The sequence below is a fragment of the Stigmatopora argus genome, chromosome 12 (assembly GCF_051989625.1).
Source record: "Stigmatopora argus isolate UIUO_Sarg chromosome 12, RoL_Sarg_1.0, whole genome shotgun sequence".
NCBI lineage: Eukaryota > Metazoa > Chordata > Actinopteri > Syngnathiformes > Syngnathidae > Stigmatopora > Stigmatopora argus.
Window position 1 is genome coordinate 17,443,835 of NC_135398.1, and position 18,445 is coordinate 17,462,279.

Consider the following 18,445-nt stretch of genomic DNA (forward strand, 5'->3'; position numbering starts at 1 on the left):
TTATTAACAGTGACGTTGTCCGTGCAGTTTTTGATGTAGGAAAGTACAGTGTCCGTGTAGTCCTGGAGGTTGTGGTTTTCAAAAAGTTCCCAAATGGTGCGAGAAAAACAGTCCTGCAGATGAGAAAGGGTGTCCTCGGCCATGTTTTTATTTTCTCTATTTGTGGCCTTGTTAGCCTCCGGAGTGGGGTGTATACGGGGGTGAGGGACAGGCAGAGATGGTCTGATCCAGCAAGGTGAGAGAGGTTTGGCTCTATTAGCATGTTTGATATTAGAATAAACATGGATTAGAGTTTTATCTCCTCTGGTGTGACACTTCACGTACTGGATAAACTTAGGCAGAACAGTCTTTAAACATGCTTTGTTGAAGTCACCAGCGACAATAATGACTCCATCGGGGTGGTCAAGCTGCTGTTTGTTTACAGCCGCTAGCAGGAGGCTAAGTGCCGTGCTAACGTTAGCATCCGGTGGGATGTAAACAGTCATTACAATGTTACACCCTGCATTTGATCTTGAAACACGGGGACATAATTACAACAGTTAGACGTTGTTGTTTCTTCAATCCAACTCTTTTGTGTAATAATCAACACAAAAACCCATAACATACAATTACACCCATATATATATATATATATATATATATATATATATATATTTATATTTATATATATATATATATATATATATATATATATATATATATATATATATATATATATATATATATATATATATATATATATATATATATATATATTTATATATATATATATATATATATATATATATATATACATTATCAACACGTTAGAACCCAAAACTTAATGTACAATTACACCTATATATATATACATATTAGCAACACTTTAGAACCCAAAACACAATGCACACACACACTCGTTCAACACACGGTCATAACTTGTTATATCTTTTCCTTTTACAACTTCTAGTAGTCCTATTATTATTCAACAGGGCAAACAATGCAATATCAATAATATAACTCCCTTTCTATGACCGTTATAGACACTGTCCACGATAATGGTGGCCGAAGGTAGCATGCTAAATGCTATTCCATGTGCGTGACCCAAGACTCGCACATTCACGCCCGTAATTCAAAAGTAAATAAACATTAATAAACATTATCTCTTTTCTCACACGCTAAACAGTGTATGTTACAAACCCCAAACTCAACCAGCCTTTACAACAAACAGCATACCTTGAAACACATGTGGAAATAATTACAACAGTGAGACGTTGTTGTTTCTTCAATCCAACTTTTTACTGTAATGATTACTGATTCCCCCGTGCCTCAAGCTATTTGCTAAGACATCAATAATCGAATACCGATCTTTTTTAACATGTCCCTTTTTTTCCATATGGATCGAAGGATCAACAATCGAACACCGATACACACATTAAATCCAAACTCGTTGTGCATTCTCAACATTCAATCATTAATAAATCAAACACCCTAGCATGTCACATTAGCTCTCTAGGTAGATAAAAGGGCCTGCACCGTACTGCCGAGAGCAGTGAGTGTTAATGATCATAGGCATGGTGTACTTGGGGTTAAAGGCCTCACCTTTTCTCCTCCAAACATATTGCTGGGCATTGTGGCCAAACAGCTCGATTTTTGTTCCGTCTGACCACAGAGCTTTCCTCCAGAAGGTCTTATCTTTGTCCATGTGATCAGCAGCAAACTTCAGTCGAGCCTTAAGGTGCCGCTTTTGGAGCAAGGGCTTCCTTCTTGCAAGGCGGCCTCTCAGTCCATGGAGATGCAAAACACCAGTGGCGGGCCATCAGGGCCTTCAAGGCCTTCTCTGCTGGCCTAAGAAATATCTGAATCATGTTATATTTTGTCCATTTCCGCCATTATTTGTTGCCAGATCAGATCTGCCTCAAAGCCTTCACAATCAGTTCTTGCGGGCTCTGCTGCATTAAACTAGACTGTTGCTTTTAACCAATCAGATTTCGAGTTGGCAACCCCACAATGATTTTTCATAGGCGTTAGCATTTTGCTGGCTGGGACATGTCATTGCTTTCACAAACTATGATTGGCTAGTAGGCGGGCCAAAGCAGTACCCAGGCAGCCGAGATCGCAAACTACCCACTATGGCCGACAGAAGCAGAAGCAAAAACAAATTGATTCTGTTTGCTCACAAAGCTATTTTCCAGACGGACTTTTCCAGAAAAAAATGAAGAAATATTGGCCCACCATTAAGAAAGGGCGGTCAACTCCAAAGCTAGCAAGCCTGTTACAGCCGGGAAAATGGTGTGTGGGGCACTTTCAGCGCGCTAACTTAGCTCCACAAGCAAATAGTATACGTATTGTTGTTTTGATTTAAAGCCATTTTCAAAACTGACTATGCCGAAGATATGACAGGACAGGCTCGACTTTCATCATTAGCTTCGATGGCGATAGGAAAGAAGGAAGAAAGAAAGGAGGATGGATATTGTGTAAAAAGGATTTTTGGTGAGTAAAATTACAAATATGGCAATATTCCTAAATAATATTTCAATTGTGGGCCAAGTTCTGATATCTGAAAAGCTCCAGTGATTGTATTTAAGTTCCAGTGTTTGTATTTAATCACAAAATGCTGCTAGGAAGTGGATTTTACCCCAGTTTAATTTTTGGCGTTTCACCATTGACGTCCATCGCTGTCTTTTCCCGGGAAAAATCACCCCCCTGGCCTCGTTGTAATGTCTCAAAAGCTCCAGTATTTGTATTCAATCAATAAATTATGCTAGGAAGTGGATTTTACCTAATTTTTGTGCATTTTTTGTCATTTCACGTATGGACGTATCGATGTTCATCGCTGTCTTTTTACCAGGGAAATGATACTCCGGGCCCGGTTCTGATGTCTAAAAAGCTCCAGTATTTGTATTTAATCAATAAATGCTCTTTTAGGCTGGATTTTACCCCATTTTTGGGCAATGTTTGCCCGTACGCCATTGACGTTCATCGCTGTCTTTTCCCGGGAAAATGACCCCCTGGCCTGGTTTTAATGTCTGAAAAGCTCCAGTATTTGTATTTAATCATGAAATGCTGCTAGGAAGTGGATTTTACCCCATTTTTGTGCATTAATTTATTAATTATTTTTTATGTGTCGCAGCTGTAGCTGCAGTAGAGGTTTATAGCCATGAAATAGTTTTTGAGGGTTGGATTGATACGTTGAAGGCGCTACCAGAAAATGCACCGCCCGCCACTGCAAAACACGCTTGACTGCGGACACTGACACCTGTGTTCCAGCAGCTTCTAATTCTTGGCAGATCTGCTTTTTGGTGATTCTCGGTTGAATCTTCACCCTCCTGACCAATTTTCTCTCAGCAGCAGGTGATAGATTTCGTTTTCTTCCTGATCGTGGCAGTGACAAAACAGTGCCATGCACTTTATACTTACAAACAATTGTTTGCACTGTTGCTCTTGGGACCTGCAGCTGCTTTGAAATGGCTCCAAGTGACTTTCCACGCTTGTTCAAGTCAAGGATTCGCTTTTTCAGATCCATGCTGAGCTCTTTTGACTTTCCCATTGTAGCGTTTGTGGGCGTTTGCATCCAATGAGCCCTATTTATATGGCCTCAGAGAAGTCACCAGCTGTAGTCACTCATAATTACTCACAAGAAGTTAAGATGCCATGCTATGAAGCTCATTTCACTGACACAAATTTCTAAGTCACCAAAATTGCTAATTCATGTTGCTGTATGTATATTTTTGACCCAGCAGATTTGATCACTTTTTCTTTTAACCCATAATAAAGTCATAAAAGAACCAAACTTCATGAATATTTTTTGTGACAAGAAGTATCTGTTCCAATCACTCTATCAGAGAAAAATCAGAGTTGTAGAAATAACTGGAAACTCAAGAGAGCCATGACATTATGTTCTTTACAAGTGTATGTAAACTTTTGACCACAACTGTATATATTGTTCGCAGTCTAGCTTTGAATGCTCTGTTGACGCCAATCTAACGGCTGGAGTTCTCTTGTCAATCCACCCAGAATGACGGCGAGCACCAAATTAGTGTGCTCGCCGTCATACTGGGTGTATTAACAAAAGAACTACATATCCCAGCATGAACCGCGCACGGGGGAAAATGAAGTCGCAGGCTGCTTAGCGTAGTTGTGAAACCTGTAGAGGATGGTGTACCCTATTGACTGATTTATTTTATTTTATCGTGATTACAATTTTGATATTGGTCCATATATAAGGGGCATCGGATTATAAGGTGCCCTGTTTATTTTGGAGAAAATTTAAGACTTAAGTGCACCTTATAGTCGTGAAAATACGGTAACTAATTTGTGCATTTAATTAGCTTAATACTGAATACTTCTAACACCAATAAGATTCCCATTTACTGTGATTTGACAGAGGTTTTGCCTGCACCTGGAAATATCTCTGCATCAGTCCTAGATGTAGGGTTAGTGTTAAAATGGGATGCGCCTCAAGGTCGTGCAAATTACAACTCCCGATGCTTTGAATATGAGTTGGATGTGGAACTCCAGGTGAACTATATTGTGTACATAGACAAATGTTATGTGAATAAATAAAACTATTATATAAACAAATGTGATTTATATGTGAACAGGAAAAACATTTAATCAACACCAAGCAGGTGTTTTACACACTCCCAAATACAGATCCTCTATCCACCTATAGAGCAAGAGCAAGGGTCAGAGCCAGGAAACTGTCTTCTTGCTTAGGATCACAATTATGGAGTGACTGGAGTAATACTATCAGTAAGTGATGTCATTCTACTCTAAAACATACCTTCATTCAATTCTTCTCAATTTTTTTAAACAACGATACATTTTTTTTTCACAACACAACATCATCTGCATGAACTGCTATTATCCTGCACTGTGGTCTATTGCATAGTCTTTGAATGATACTGATTATTAGTAGTTAGAGGAAGCAATAACCAATATTTTATATCATTTAGTATATATATATATATATATATATATATATATATATATATTTATATTTATATATAAATATATTTTTAATATTGGTCCATATATAAGGGGCATCGGATTATAAGGTGCCCTGTTTATTTTGGATATATATATATATATATATATATATATATATATATATATATATATATATATATATATATATATATTTATATATTATATATATATATATATAAGTATTTAGTCAACCACCAATTGTGCAAGTTATCCTACTAGAAAAGATTATCATATTGAAGCATTTAACCAATCACATTTCAGCCAATATTTGTTGCCAGGGTCAGATATCTGCCTCAAGGCCTTCACAATCAGTTCTGCAGGCTCTGCTGCAATAAACAAGCGTCGATGAGACTGTTGCTTTAACCAATCAGATTTCGAGTTGGCAACACCACAATGTGTTGTCGCAGGCGTAGGGATACCTCATTTCCTTGTCGCAGGCGTAAGGATACGTCATCGCTTTAACCAACTATGATTGGCTAGTTATTAGCCAGAGCTACCAAACTGTATTTGGAGCAAGCTGCACAAGCAAATATAGTGTTGTGTTGATTTAAAGCCATTTTCAAGATGGACCATGCCAGAAATACAACAGGACAGGCTCGACTTTCAGCATTAGCTTCGATGGCGATAGAAAAGAGGGAAGAAAGAAAGGAGGATATATATTGTGTACAGTTAAAAAGGATTTTTGGTCAGTAAAATATGGCTATATTCCTAAATAATATTTCAATTGTGGGCCAAGTTCTGATATCTGAAAAGCTCCAGTGTTTGTATTGAATCACGAAATGCTGCTAGGAAGTGGATTTTATCCCATTTTAGTGCAATTTTTGCCGTTTCGCCATTGACGTCCATCGCTGTCTTTTCCCGGGGAAATCACCCCCCTGGCCTGGTTGTAATGTCTCAAAAGCTTCAGTATTTGTATTCAATCAAATGCTGCTAGGAAGTGGATTTAACCTCATTTTTGTGCATTTTTTTGCCGTTTCACGTATGGGCGTATATGGACGTATTGACGTTCATCGCGGTCTTTTTACCGGGGAAATGATACTCTGGGCCCGGTTCTGATGTCTAAAAAGCTCCAGTATTTGTGTTTAATCAATAAATGCTGTTTTCGGCTGGATTTTACCCCATTTTTGGGCAATGTTTGCCCGTACGCCGTTGAGGTTCATTGCTGTCTTTTCCCGGGAAAATCACCCCCCTGGCCTGGTTTTAATGTCTGAAAAGCTCCAGTATTTTCATTTAATCATGAAATGCTGCTAGGAAGTGGATTTTACCCCATTTTTGTGCATTGATTTATTGATTGTTTTCTATGTGTTGCAGCTGTAGCTGCAGTAGAGGTTTTATAGCCATAAAATAGTTTTTGAGGGTTGGATTGATACGTTGAAGGCGCTACCAGAAAATGCACGGACCGCCACTGATATGTATATATGTATGTATATACATATATATATATATATATATATATATATATATATATATATATATATATATATATAAGTAGTCAACCACCAATTGTGCAAGTTATCCTACTAGAAAAGGTTAGAGAGGGCTGTAATTTCCAACATGGGTAAACCTCAACCATGAGAGACAGAATGTGGAAAAAGAAAACAGAAAATCACATTGCAATTCAGTATACCGTAATTACTCGAATATAACGCGCACTCGAAAATAACACGCAGGTAATTTTGGGCCAAAAAAATCTGGAAAAACACAGTACTCGAATATAGTGCGCACCTAAAATTTCCCGCTGACGAAAATCAGAAATCTTACCTTTTTTTCTTCGTTTCACGATTGTTTTGTTCAAAACCGGATAGAGAAATCTTCAGGTACGAGCGTGTCGAGTGTCGTGGAGTTATGCGTTTGAATTTTAGGGCAATAGATGATACACAGAGTGGACAAACATATCATGTAGACATGTTATGTTGCAATACCTTTTAGACTTCCTTGAACATTGACTACATTTCAATTGACAATACCATGTTTTAATTCAAATATCTATTGTCATTCTCAAACAAGAAAAGGAACATACAAATTGAATAAATAAATGATTTGAAGATATGCACAATGGAAAAGACTATCACATGTAACAAGGGAATGTACTGCCCCCCGCTGGACATATTTCTAAATACAAGTACGTACTACACTACAATGTAGTATTCTACTTTCCAGCTTATTAATGCAGGATTGTGATGTTTGTGAGGCTTGACGATCTTTAATATGCGTGTATTTTGAATTCAAAGTTGGAAATTGCACAATGTCCGTGCGTCAAAGTGAGTTTGACAATGCTTTTTTCGATCGAAAATTTGTAATTTATTTTAGTTATTGATTATAACACGCACCCCCAACTATTGGAATTAATTATATAGCAAAAATATGCGTGTTATATTCGAGTAATTACGGTACTTTCTTCTCCAAACACGGAGACCTGTGTTTCTACCAAAAAGTTCTGTTTTGGTTTCATCTGACCATAACACATTCTCCCAGTCCTCTTTTTGATCATCCCAATGCTCTCTAGCGAACCACAGACGGGCCTAGATGTATACTGGCAGGGGGACACGTCAGTGCAGGATTTGAGTCCCTGGCGGTGCATTGTGTTACTGATAGTAGCCTTTGTTACTGTGGTCCCAGCTCTCTGTAGGTCATTCAATAGGTCCCCACATGTGGTTCTGGGATTTTTGCTCACCGTTCTTGTTATCATTTTGACACCACGGGGTGAGATCTTGCATGGAGCCCCAGACCGAGGGAGACTATCTGTAGTCTTGTATGTCATCAGTTTTCTAATAATCACTTCCGCAGTTGATTGCTTTACACTAAGCGTTTTACCTTTTGCAGATTCAGTCTTCCCAGCCTGTCTCTGGTGTCCTTCGACAGCTCTTTGGTCTTGGACGGGTGTCTTTTATATCGATAATGAGTTAAAACAGATGCCATTAATACAGGTAACGAGTGGAGACCTCGTTAGATCTCTTTAGAAGTTAGACCTCTTTGACAGCCAGAAATCTTGCTTGCTTGTAGGTGACCAAATACTTATTTTCCACTGTAATTTGGAAATAAATTATTTAAATATCAAACAATGTGATTTTCTTTTTTTCCACATTCTGTCTCTCATGGTAGAGGTTTACCCATGTTGACAATTACAGGCCTCTCTAATCTTTTCAAGTAGGAGAACTTGCACAATTGGTGGTTGACTAAATACTTATTTTCCCCACTGTACCAAGCTGTACCAAGTTTGTATTTAATCACAAAATGCTGCTAGGAAGTGGATTTTACCCCAGTTTAATTTTTGGCGTTTCACCATTGACGTCCATCGCTGTCTTTTCCCGGGAAAAATCCCCCCCTGGCCTGGTTGTAATGTCTCAAAAGCTCCAGTATTTGTATTCAATCAATAAATTATGCTAGGAAGTGGATTTTACCCCAGTTTAATTTTTGGCGTTTCACCATTGACGTCCATCGCTGTCTTTTCCCGGGAAAAACACCCCCTGGCCTGGTTTTAATGTCTGAAAAGCTCCAGTATTTGTATTTAATCATGAAATGCTGCTAGGAAGTGGATTTTACCCCATTTTCGTGCATTAATTTATTGATTATTTTTTATGTGTCGCAGCTGTAGCTGCAGTAGAGGTTTTATAGCCATAAAATAGTTTTTGAGGGTTGGATTGATACGTTGAAGGCGCTACCAGAAAATGCACCGCCCGCCACTGATATATATATATGTCTAAAATGTCTTTCTCACCCTCTTGCTACTGTGACAGTGAAATTTCCCGAAAACGGGATGAATAAAATGATCTAATATATATATATATATATATATATATATATATATATATATATATATATATATAGGCTTGATATTTTATTAAACACTGGCTTTATATTTTATTGTTCTTCTCACGTGCATGTCAGGAGCAGGAAGTTAAGTTTACTTCGTTCACAGGGTGATGATGAATTCTCAATTAGAGGATGGCTACTTTATGAGCTCTGTATTTAAAAATGCCTTCATCAATTGCATTTTTCATTGTGTTATTACATTTCATGATCAAACTGCTGAAATACACAGCAAGAAATGTTAGTGGACACAATGGACACATCAACGCAAAATTAGTGCGAGTAATGTGTACTAAAATCACAAATCTGGGAGGTTTTCTGAATTTTTGCACATATTTTCAGTTGCCACAATATTTTCTAGTTGCCAACATTAAGTGTACACGCACTATAAATTGTGTACATTTCTTTCACAGAAATAGAACATTCATTGGACACACTCAACATTATGACGATTCTCCCAATTGCACTTGGAATACCCTTGATCTTCCTGACTCTGCTGGTGCTGTTCCGCACTCAAAGGTACTATCTCTTGGTTTGAAATGTGACTTAAGTAATTCTCGTTTTTCACCCTCTTTCTTTTCTTCATTTTGACTGTCACAACTTTTATTTTTAAATACAATAATAGTTAACATAAAGAGAGGGGGTTTAAAGGATATTTAGGGTGAAAACAAAAATAGAAATAAAATTTGGTTAGTGATAGGTATGGATGCAAAATGAGGATTTAAATGTATTTAGGTTTTTGGATAGCCAATGAAAAATCATAAAAGTAAGGATGTTAAGCTTGTTTATCTGGAACATTAATAAGATTAATATTTTGCAAATAACAATCCAAGTGATAACATAAGAGTTTTAAATTGATCAGTTTATGCAATAAAAACAACGATCTGCTCTTATGTGGAAAAATCACTTCAATCAGTGGTGTGCCGTCAGGGCCTTCAATGCCTTCTCTACTGGCCTTAGAAATATCTGAATCATATATTATAAGGTGGCACTGCTTCCAGATGTGTGTTTTCATATTGAAGCATTTAACCAATCACATTTCAGCCATTATTTGTTGCTGGGATCAGAAATCTGCCTCAAGGCCTTCACAATCAGTTCTGCAGGCTCTGCTGCATTAAACAAGCGTCGATAAGACTGTTGCTTTAAGCAATCAGAATTCGATTTGGTGACACCAAGGCCTTCTCGCAGGCGTAGGGATACGTCATTGGCTTCTCGCAGTCGTAGGGATAACGTCATTGCCTTCTCGCAGTCGTAGGGATACGTCATTGCCTTTTCGCAGTCGTAGGGATTCGTCATCGCTTTCACCAACTATGATTGGCTAGTGATAGGGTAGGCGGGCCAAAGCCATAGTGAGCCAGCCAGAGCTCCCAAACTCAACCCACAATGGCCGACAGAGGAAAACAAATGGATTTGGTTGCAGATTTGCTGGCAAAGCCATTTTCCAGACGGATTTTTCCAGAAAAAAATGGATATCATTAAGAAAGGGCGGTCAACTCCGAAGCTAGTGTTACACCCTGCATTCGATCTTGACACACAGGGGGAAATAATCAGAACAGTGAGATGTTGTTGTTACTTCAATCCAACTTTTACTGTAATCAATTAACACAAAAACCCATAACATACAATTAAACCCATATATATACATTATCAACACGTTAGAACCCAAAACATAATGTACAATTACACCTATATATATATATATATATATATATATATATATATATATATATATATATATATATATATATATATAAATATATATATTAGCAACACTTTAGAACCCAAAACACAATGCACACACACACTCGTTCAACACACGGTCATAACTTGTTATATCTTTTCCTTTTACAACTTCTAGTAGTCCTACTATTATTCAACAGGGCAAACAATGCAATATCAATAATATAAAATCCTTTCTATGACCGTTATAGACACTGTCAACGATAATGGTGGCCGAAGGTAGCGTGCTAAATGCTATTCCATGTGCGTGACCCGAGACTCTCACATTCACGCCCGTAATTCAAAAGTAAATAAACATTAATAACCATTATCTCTTTTCTCACACGCTAAACACTGTATATTACAAACCCCAAACTCAACCAGCCTTTACAACAAACAGCATACCTTGACACACAGGGGGAAATAATCAGAACAGTGAGATGTTGTTGTTACTTCAATCCAACTTTTACTGTAATGATTCAACACACCTCCCGTGCCTCAAGCTATTTGCTAAGACATCAATAATCGAATACCGATCTTCTTTAACATGCCCCACACTTGCCATGTGGATCAAAGGATCAACAATCGAACACCGATTCACACATTCAATCCAAACTCGTTGTGCATTCTCAACATTCAATCATTAATAAATCAAACACTCTAGTATGTCACACTAGCAAGCCTTTTACAACCGGGAAAAGGGTTTGTCCGCTACTTTCAGTTCGCTAACTACGAGCGCTACCCCTGGCTCACGAGCTCCGAGGAACACTGCACATTTTATTGCTGGGAGTGCTTGTTATTTGCCACCGATCGACATGGTGTTTGGAGCAACACTGGATTTGCAAATTTGACTTGTTTAACTAAAGCAGCAACGAGACTCCAAAGCTCTGCTGGACACTTACAAGCAACGGTGCTCTCCAAAACTTTTGGAGAAACCCGAGTGGAGTTACAATTCAACGAGCAAGTGCGCAGGGAAACGGAGCGCCACAACGAAAAGGTAAAGAAAAATAGGGAAATATTAAAAAGTTTGATAGACTGCGTCATTTTTTGGGCCAAGCAGGAACTTTCATTTCGGGGACACGATGAAAGCGCTGCCTCCCAAACAAAGGAAATTATGTGGAACTTCTTTCTCTCATTGCTGAGAAAAACACAGATTTACATTACCACCTGTCCACTAATAAAGTGTTTAGTGGCACGTTGGGCAAAATACAAAACGACCTGATCACTGCTATTGCTGAAGTGATGGAGGAAGAGATCAGAAGCGAAATAAAAAAAAGTACTGTTTGTCTCTGTAATGGTGGACGAGACGACAGACGCGAGTAATGCAGCACAGCTCGCACTGGTTCTGCGTTACGTCACGGGCAAAGGTGTCAAGGAGCGGTTCGTCAGATTTGAAAATATTACCAGTGGGAAGCAAGCCGGTGACGTTGCAGGTCTCATCATTCAATTTTTGGTGGAAAATGAATGTCTGGGTAAAGTTGTGGCACAGTGTTATGACGGTGAAGCGGTCATGTCTTCTGGATTAAATGGGGTGCAGGCTAAAGTTAAGGAGAGAGCACCGTTAGCTTTATTCATACACTGCTATGCCCATCGGCTCAATTTAGTACTGACTCAGGGGGCTTAAAGAATGCAAGATATGTTTTGCTCACCTGAATGGCTTTGCTGCATTTTTTTCGAGATCACCTCGACGCACACAGCTGCTGGACGAAATCTGCCAGCGGCGTCTGCCTCGTGTGGCACCAACACGGTGGCAGTATGCATCCAGAGTGGTCAATACCGTATTTGAGAAGAGAGCTGCTCTAAAGGAACTTTTTCATCACATCCTGGAGCATCATGACGAGTACGACGAGGAGTCTGTGCGTTGTGCTGATGGATTTAAAGCACGTCTGGATGATTTTGAATTTTGTTTTTTGCTTCACACATTTATTGGCATTTTTGAGCATTCAGACGTGCTTTTTTCAATACTAAAGAACAACAAACTGGATGTACAGTTTTGTCTTGCAAGAGCAAAGGAGTTTTGTGACACAGTTGAACGCGACAGGAGCCGATATGAGGAAATCTACGAGGCCACTGAACACAGTGCGGGTGCTCCAAGCGCACAAAGAGGTCAAGCGCAAGATTCTCGCGCGCACTACCAACAACTTCACGACAGGATTCTGGACAATATTATTTGCCAGACGCGGACCAGATTTCAAGACCACGAAAGACTCATGTTTCTCTCCCTCCTCGACTCAAAGATGTTTCGGGAATACCAGTAAACTTTCCCGCATGCATCCTTCACCTTAACGCAGAGCCACGGAACTTTCAGCATTAGCTTTGATGGCGGTAGAAAAGAACTTCTTGATGGACCTGAAACACACGTGTAATCTGTACGACACAGTAATTGAAATCTTCTTGAGGAAAGAAAGGAGGATGGATTTTGTGTATAAATAAAAATAATTTTTGTTGAGTAAAATGTGTCTATTTTCGGAAATAATATTTAAATTTTTGAGGTTATTATTGATTCTTTTTATATGTGTTGCAGCTGTAGCTGCAGTAAAGGTTTTATAGACATAAAATACTTATTGAGGGTTGGATTGATTCACATGTAGCACTACTGAAGGCCCAGGTGTGAAATGCACGGCCCGCCACTGACTTCAATCATATACAAAGCAAAATGCAGAAATGGAATTAAAGGGCACATTTCAAGGTGAAGATGAATGCTACAAAAGAAAAGAAAAAAAGAACAAAAAGACCCATTTCTAATTTCGAAAGAAACAGCTTAATAAAGACTTATGAAGATATTTTTTGCACTGTTTTGAGAAGAAAACTATAAACTGTATAACTATAAAATGCACTGTTTCCCTTCTTAGGTTTAAACAGGTTTTATATCCTACAATACCTCGCCCCCCGTTAAAGTACAAATATTTCCTGGAAGAAAACAACATGCTCAATGTAAGTACACACTGCAAAATCTACATTTAACACGTCACTATATTATATATGCAACCGTTGGTGTTTGTCTGCGTTGTGGCTTCATGACAGGACCCAGTACTTTGTAGTAATAAGCTTTAATTGAACTGTCTGTCAAAAGATGACAAATTGACACCCCCTCCCCATCTAATACAGAGATGACATTGTGCCCGTATTCAAATTCAATAGAATGCCATTTTTACACACAGGGAAATGAATTAACAAAAAAAGATTCTTCAGCATATGGCGCTCAATTCTCATCGACAACCAGAGTAAAGAGGGGAGATATACATAATGGATCAAACTTAAAAGAGAACAGTTCTGAGGTTTGATTAATATAATATACCAAATTCCTTCAAATGGTCTCACCACCAGTGAGAGGGGCCAAAGAGGTCGGTCGGGTGCAACGACAGCTGGGCGGCAGACAAAGGAGGGATCCTTGGCGGTCCAAACTTCAAACTGATGCGGGTCATGGATGAGGGAAAGACAGGCTTTGATGTGTTTCCAATTTAGTACCAATTTTTCAAAGCACTTTGCAATGATTGGTGTGAGAGCTACTGCGCAGTAGTTGCCCAGATTTTGCAGGTGATTTCTTGGGTAATGGAATGATGTTAGCCAATTTCAGACAGGCTGGACGGAGGCTTGTTCTAGTGAAAGGTTGAAAATGTATATGAATACTGGTGCTAGTTGGTCAGCACAGGCCTTAAGTACTTTGCTTTGTATTCCATCCAGTCCTGTGGCCTTCCTTGGGTTGACTCCAGGGAGCACACGTCTCACCTCCACAATGAAAGGGGTGGAGCTTCTTACCGAGATGGTGTGGGATGTACTGGAGGTTGAATGGTGAGCTTGGGACTCAAAGCGTGCAAAACATTATTTAGATCCTCTGCTAGTGCCGCATCTGAGTCTGCAGGATTCGCAGCTTGGCCCTTGTAGTTGGTGAGGCTCCGTATGCTCTGCCACATTATCCGGGGGGTCGTCAAGTTGCTCTTTGTGGCTTTGATTGTCTGCTAAAGGGAGTGTCTGGGGCTAAGAACAAAGAGGTGTGATCCGACTTTTGGAGTCCATGGAAGGTGTGCTGGAGAGTGCTCCTTCGGGGGACTCCCTCGTCCTGCTGGGGGACTTCAATGCTCACGTGGGAAATGACATTGAGACCTGGAGGGGAATGATTGGGAAGAACGCCCCCCTGATCGGAACTCGAGCGGTGTTCTTTTATTAAATTTCTGCGCTCGTTGTGGACTGACAACAATGAACAACATGTTCAAGCATAACAGTGTCCATATGTGCACTTGGAATCAGGACAACCTAGGCTAGAGGTGGTGAAAAGGTATCCTCTTATATAAAAAAAACCACCCCCTTTCTTGTATAGTTTGCCCACCCCTGCCCTAGGTGGCAGTTCGATGCTGTAAACCGATATATATATATATATATATATATATATATATATATATATATATATATATACCCCTGCCCTAGGTGGCAGTTCGATGCTGTAAACCGATATATATATATATATATATATATATATATATATATATATATATATATATATATATATACCCCTGCCCTAGGTGGCAGTTCGATGCTGTAAACCGATATATATATATATATCGGTTTACAGCATCGAACTATATATATATATATATATATATATATATATATATATATATATATATATATATATCGGTTTACAGCATCGAACTGCCACCTAGGGCAGGGGTGGGCAAACTATACAAGAAATATATATATATATATATATATATATATATATATATACATATATATATATATATATATATATATATATATATATATATATATATATATATATATTTATTGGATTGGATAACTTTATTCATGCCGTATTCGGGAAATTTCGTTTTCACAGTAGCAAGAGGGTGAGGATGCAAGAATGGGAAAGGCATTTTAGACATAAATAGATAGGTAATAAGTAAGTTAATAAATAAATACATGAATAAATATATAAATAAATACGCGTGTTGCTTAGCACATATATACATACATACACATAAATATACATGCATGCATACGGTAGGTCTTAACACTCAGCCATTTTTTTGTTAAAGAGCCTGACAGCTGATGGGAGGAACGATCTGCGGAAGTGCTCCATCCTGCAATGAGGGTGCCGCAGTCTATTGCTAAAGGAGCTTCGGAGGGACTCCACAGACTCATGCAGGGGGTGGGAGGTGCTGTCCATGATGGACATCATCCTGGTCAGCATTCTCCGCTCTCCCACTTCCTCCACAGAGTCCAGAGGACAGCCCAGAACAGAGCTGGCCCTCCTGACCAGCTTATTCAGCCTGTTCCTGTCCCTCTCCGTGCTCCTGCATCCCCAACAGAGCACTGCATAAAACACTGTAGATGCCACCACAGTGTCGTAGAAAGTCCTCAGCAGCGTCCTGCACACTCCAAAGGACCGTAGACTCCTCAGTAGGTAGAGGCGGCTCTGGCCCCTTTTGTACAGGGCATCTATGTTTGTGGACCAGTCTAGTTTGTTGTTGAGGTGAACACCCAGGTACTTAAAATTCTCCACGATTTCAATGTCTGTACCCTGGATGTTCACCTGGGTGGTCTGTTGAGGATTCCTCCGAAAATCGATGACCATTTCCTTTGTCTTACTGGTGTTGATGTAGAGGTGGTTTTGCCTACACCAGTCAACAAAGGCTGTGATGACTCCCCTGTACTCTAGGTCGTTCCCGTCCGTCACTCGTTCAATAATAGCGGTGTCGTCAGATAACTTCTGGAGGTGGCAGGTGTCTGTATTATGTTTGAAATCCGATGTGTAGAGGGAGAAGAGGAGTGGGGAGAGCACTGTGCCTTGTGGGGCCCCCGTGCTGCAAGCTACCACATAAGACATACAGTCCTGGAGTCTCACATATTGTGGTCTGTCAGTGAGGAAGTCGATGATCCATGCGGCTAGGTGGTTCCTTACTCCAGCCTCTTCCAGTTTCCCTCTCAGTAGGACCGGCTGAATGGTGTTAAACGCACTGGAGAGGTCAAAAACATCATTCTCAGCGTGCTTCCCGTGTTCTCCAGGTGTGAAAGAGACCTGTGCATCAGGTAGGTGGTAGCATCTTCCACACCAATGCCTGGACGATAGGCGAACTGCAGAGGGTCCAGCTCTGCATTCATCAGGGGGCTGAGGTGATTGAGGATGATTCTCTCCAATGTCTTGATCAGGTGAGAGGTTAATGCTACCGGCCTGAAGTGGTTTGGCTCCCTGGGGTACGCAGTCTTAGGAACTGGGACCATACAGGAAGTTTTCCACAAGGTGGGGACCTTCTGCAGACTGAGGCTGAGGTTGAAAATATGCAGAATCACTTTACCAAGCTGATCCGCACACTCTCTCAGTAGTCTGGAGCTGAGGCCGTCTGGACCGGTAGCCTTCCTTGCCTCGATCTTCTTTAGCTGTTTTATCACCTGATTGACAGTAATGCAGAGACCGGTGGAAGAGGGGGAGGAAGAGGAGGAGGAGAATGAAGGGGGAGCGTTGCTTCTGGTCTGGGGGATCAGGGGAGTGGGGGCAGGACTGAATCTGTTAAAGAACTGATTCAGTTCATTGGCCCACTCCCTGCCGCCGGACTCCGGGTCTCTCTTGCTGTTGCCTCCATGGCCCGAAATGGTCCTCAAGCTCCTCCAGACCTCTTTGGTGTTGCCTCTCTGGAGTTGGTTCTCCAGCTTCCTCCTGTAGATGGTCTTTCCCTTCCTTATCTATCTCTTCAGCTCCTTCTGGACCATTTTCAGACTCTCTTTCTCCCCAGACCTAAAAGCCCTCTTCTTCTTGTTCAGGAGGGCCCTTAGATCCCTGGTGACCCACGGCCTATTGTTGGAGAAACAACAGACCTTCTTGGAGGGTACAATGTTCTCAACACAGAAGTTAATATAATCTGTGATGCAGTGGGTCAAGCTGTCAATGTCATTACCATGTGAATTGCACAGCACCTCCCAGTCAGTGGCCTCAAAACAGTCCCTCAGTACCATGCTGGTCTCCTCGGTCCATCTTTGTATGATCCTCGTGGTAGGTTTTATTTTCCTCACCATAGGGATGTAGGTGGGGATCAGATGGACCAGGTTGTGGTCTGAGCGGCCCAGTGGGGGGAGGGGGACTGAGCTGTATGCTTCCTTTGTGTTGGCATACAGCAGGTCCAGAGGTTTTTGTTCCCCTGGTGTGGCACTTCACATACTGAGTGAAGGTGGGGAGAGTAGAAGCCAAGGGAGCATGGTTAAAATCACCAGAGATAAGAAGGAGAGACTGGGGGTGTGACGTTTGCAGCCGGGACACAGTGGCGTGAAGCAGCTCGCGGGCGACTGCCGCATCGGCCGAGGGACGTATATACGCAGTTATTACGATAACGTGCGAGAACTCCCGGGGGATGTAAAACGGCCTGATGCTAACAGCTACTAGCTCGATATCTCGAGTGCAGAGTTGCTCCTTCACAGTAATATGCCCGGGGCTGCACCATCTACTATTAATAAAAACAGGTAGTCCCCCCCCTTTCTTCCTTCCGCTCTCCTCAGCATCTCTGTCCGCCCTCACCAGCTGAAAACCATCCAAGGAGACGAGAGAGTCCAGAATTAGTTCATTCAGCCAGGTCTCCATGAAGCACATATTACAGATTTTCTGATATTGTCGTTGTTGTTTGGTAAGTGCCGTTAGCTCTTCCATCTTATTGGGGAGAGATCTTGCGTTCCCCATAATAATAGATGGAATGCTGGGTCTGAAGCGTCGCTTTCTCTCCTGACATTTTCGTCCAGCTCTGCATCCTCTTCTCTTCCTTTTTAACTCCGCGGGGAGGTCCAGGTCCAGGTCCAGGGGAATCCAGGTGTTGCGTAGCGCTAACAGCTGATCCTTTGTGTAAAACAGCGGAGGCATGGCTGAGTGGGTCAAAATATAATGTCCAGAATTCGCAAAGATAAACTAAACTAATAGCTCAAAGACTGCCTCTCGCACAACTTGAGTCTTGGAGTAGAGTCT

The 18,445-nt window shown here is 40.6% G+C and overlaps 1 long non-coding RNA gene across 1 annotated transcript in view; it reads left to right on the forward strand.

Moving 5' to 3' along the window:
• The first annotated feature begins 842 nt into the window (after window positions 1-842).
• Window positions 843-18,445, forward strand: part of LOC144085804 (uncharacterized) — a 34,966-nt gene continuing 17,363 nt past the window's right edge. Inside the window, exons 1-4 of the long non-coding RNA XR_013304277.1 lie at window positions 843-4,500; window positions 4,584-4,734; window positions 9,195-9,300; window positions 13,353-13,434. This is a non-coding gene — a long non-coding RNA (uncharacterized LOC144085804). The remainder of the gene's footprint in view (window positions 4,501-4,583; window positions 4,735-9,194; window positions 9,301-13,352; window positions 13,435-18,445) is intronic.